Source organism: Dendropsophus ebraccatus, chromosome 6 (genome assembly GCF_027789765.1).
Source record: "Dendropsophus ebraccatus isolate aDenEbr1 chromosome 6, aDenEbr1.pat, whole genome shotgun sequence".
NCBI lineage: Eukaryota > Metazoa > Chordata > Amphibia > Anura > Hylidae > Dendropsophus > Dendropsophus ebraccatus.
The window spans coordinates 103,469,767-103,473,527 of record NC_091459.1 but is presented as its reverse complement, the minus strand read 5'-3'; positions in this window follow the sequence as shown (position 1 = coordinate 103,473,527).

Below are 3,761 nucleotides of genomic sequence, written 5' to 3'. Positions count from 1 at the left end.
GTTAATCTTGAAACCCTTTAAGCATCTTTGTTCTTTAATAAAAAAACAAACAAAAAACAAAATAGTAAAAAACAATGTACTGATTGTTACGAATAGATCGATTGCACGCCCAAGTGGGTTTAACGTGTGATTAAGGCCATTTTACAAACGGATGCATCAATTCCATCTTCCTACAAAACATTTAATAATTGCATTGCAATTATTTTCACCCTGGGATATAAAGAAACCCCATGATCATAGAAATGAACTGATGTGATTTTTTTTCAAGCAATTAGCATGTTCTCAGTCAAGCTGAAACATACAATGTGGCACATAACAGAGCAGGAGAGGGAACAACTAGATGACTTCATTATAAGAGGCACAAGCACTAGTGAATAAATAGTGTTCCAGTTTTCCATAGACCCCAATGGCCACTTCAAGTGTTCTTCCATTACCTGCTAAAATGGCTAATGTGCCTGTGCGTACATTGAAGTGTTTCCAGTTTGCAACGTTAAAAGCTTTGTTACGGTGTAATAGTGAATTAGAGTAGGATCAAGTATGACATGCAGAGATGGAAAATGAATTAGCTTTAATAACAGGGACAGCAAGAACTAGGAGGGAAGATCCAGCTTTAACTCTAAAAGCAGTAGTCTGGCTGGGTATATATATATATATATACTGAAAATGAGATATAAACTGTATAATATATATAATACATATACATTTATATAAAGCGTATCAAAAGAAAGAGCAGAGTTTGCTAAATAAATCTATAACTATATTAGTTTAAATTGGTGTTCAGTGAACTTGCCTCCAGAGTGGCATCCAACTTTTGAGAAGTTGGATGCCACTCTGGGGAGTCCTGGAAAACCGTAGACTGTATCCATGTTTTCCTGGCATCCAACTCATCCAGCTGCTGGGAATCAAATGTTAATGTAAAAAAAAACTGTTGGGAAAGGAACCTAATGTAGTCAATGGTACACAAAAGATATTGTTGGTAGCCTATATTAGATCTGTATATTTTCTATGGTGACTTTATGACTGTTGTTGAGTGGACTTGCCGAACTGTTTGGGTTTGACAATATTCTCCAAACCCAAACACTTAGAATTTGATTCCCTGTGAGGGGAGAAGTTAGATGCCACCCTAAGGAGTCTTAGAAAAACAGCCATAGTATGTATCCATACTAAGGCCATGTTTACACGTTGTATGGGTCTTAGAAAGTACCAGCTGGATGATCTTTACTGCCGCTGAATTTTGCGCCCACATCAGAATTCCTCACTGCTCACAATGGAGCATGCGGCCGGAGGCGCACACTCCATTGTGTGAACTGACAGGGTTTTCTGCAGCCGCTATTCCATTACATGTCAGTTTCTTGCAGCGCCGGGAGCCCAGCCGAAGCATATACTATGTGTATACACTCTGGCCGGGATTCCCTCAGCCTTCAGCACAACGTAAGTAACAGCCGTGATTAGTACGGAAGTTAAGTTGTGTGAACATAGCCTAATGCAGCATCCAACTTCTCCAGCCACCAGAAGTCAACTGCCAAGCGTTCGGGTTTGGAGAATGTCGATGAACCCAAACAGTTCCACAAGTCCGCTAAGCACTACTTATGCCCTGTTTCACAGCTCCTTCATTTTCTTTGCTACAGTGTCTCATATCTCTCTGGTGGGCAGCATCTGGCTTTATCAACTGTGGTCTTTTACTTTATACTTTCTTCAACAGCTGTTGGTTCTTCAACAGCTGTCCTTTAATTTCATCATGTTTTTTTCCTACTTCTGCCTTCCTATTACTGTCAGACAACAGTTCTCGCTCTATGTCTTTACATATCCAGACCTTCCAGCCATACTAGCTCAAGCAGGATAGTTCCGAGGTGCAGTAGGGTCTGGGTATGTCCTCTTATTTCCCACTGGCCTTCTTATTGCTGTCACAGCTCTAAGTCACTGGTTGGGGCAACTTGATGCTGTGCAGCAATAAACGGTGATGACATTTACAGCAGGAGAAAGTTTTCGATTGGTGTCAGAAAGTTTTTTAGCTTTGTAAATTACTTCTACTTAAAAATCTTTAACCTTCAAGTATATTTAAGCTACCGTATGCCCTACAGGAAGTGGTGTATTCGTTCCCATCTGACAAGTGCTTTCTGCTGCCGCCTCTGTCCGTGACAGAAAAGCAGGGGAGGTTTTCTATGAGGATTTGCTTCTACTCTGGACAGTTCCTGTCATGGACAGAGGTGGCAGCAGAGAGTGCAAATTAAGAGTGGAAAGAATACAGCACTTCCTGTAGGGCATACAGAAGCTGATAGGTAATGGAAGGCTTGAGGCTTTTTTATAAATAGAAGTAACACATTTTTATAACTTTCTGATACCAGCTGGTATTTCTGATACCAGTTCATTTACATGCTGCAAAAGAAAGCAGAAGACAAGGAGATCTCTGCTGCACTCCTCTGATAACCCCTGATACCTCTGTTCTCTGGAGCTCCTGCAGAGGTCAGAGGTTATCAGTGCACAAGCAGTGAAGTAGAGATCTCCTTGTCTTCTGATTTCTAACCCTTTTTATGTTATAGCGTGTAAATAAACGTTGGATCACTTACACACAGCAGTGCTTAAGGGGAGAAGCAGAAGGGAGTCTGCTCTACACCTATGTAGCTCCTAATGGGCCCTTATAGTTAAATACAGTTGACTGACAGAGCAAGCAGCCATCTCTACTCTACAGTCACTCTTTACACTCACTCTCTACAGTCACTCTTTTGACTGAAGGCAGGATTCTGCCTCTGGCCAGAAAAGATTTTATTTTTTGACCACATCACCGAGCCTACATATATATGCAGTGCTGTGTGTTGTGCGAAGGGGAGGAAGGGCTTTGTAAATTTTTCTGCTATGGGGCCCTTGAATCTTAGCTACGCCCCTGTCTGGCTGTCATTCATTCTGGAGTAGATGGGACCAGAAGATACAGCAGTGGCTGGAGGATGGAAGAGCCAGGTGCTGAATCATAAGCAGCAGCGATGGTAAGTACTGTATGCGCTGCTTGTGCAATGCTTGTGCCATGCTGTCAGTTTACCTTTATCGGCCGCACATCCCTTGTTAACTATGGTCCGAAGGAGCGTTTCTAGAAATGCGCCAGGCCGATAATCGTCCCATTGAAAAGACTCTTTATAAAGTGTGTGTGGTGCAGCAGCCAATGTAATCTGAATCCTCCTCTTCTTCCCTTCTTGAGGAAATTGGTCTGAGGTACAAAAGACGGGATACATAAATCGCTGCAGGAAAGGTTTCCTGGGGCTGTGTGGTCTAATTTACCATTGGTGATCCCACGCCTATGTGATCAGTTATATGAGGCGGAGACTCTAGACTGTTGGCAGAATAGCTGTTTGTTATGTGTGAAAATGTCCGTATATGTAGGAAACATAAAAACAATGTGCTGCCTGTTCTACACAAATACACACTGCTCTGCACTGTATATTTGAAGCAGACCTGTCAGCTGTTTTTTTACTGGCAAAATTGTAGGTAGTGTACAATAAGCATTTTTACCCTGAATCAGAAGAAATAACTCTTACTTCAATCTGTCGCTCCAGCACTGAGATATAAGCTATAGGAGTTTTATGCAAACTGGGAATGAAGCATAGCAAAGTTCACACAGTGGGCATTTACATGCAGACATAAGGTGTTAGTTAGAAGAGAAAGGGACAAATGTTGCTTTTTTTCCTCTAATTTGGCTAAAACATCTAAATCATATATCTCAGCGCTGAAGTGACAGATTGTAATAAGTATGAAAAATGTTTGGTGCATGA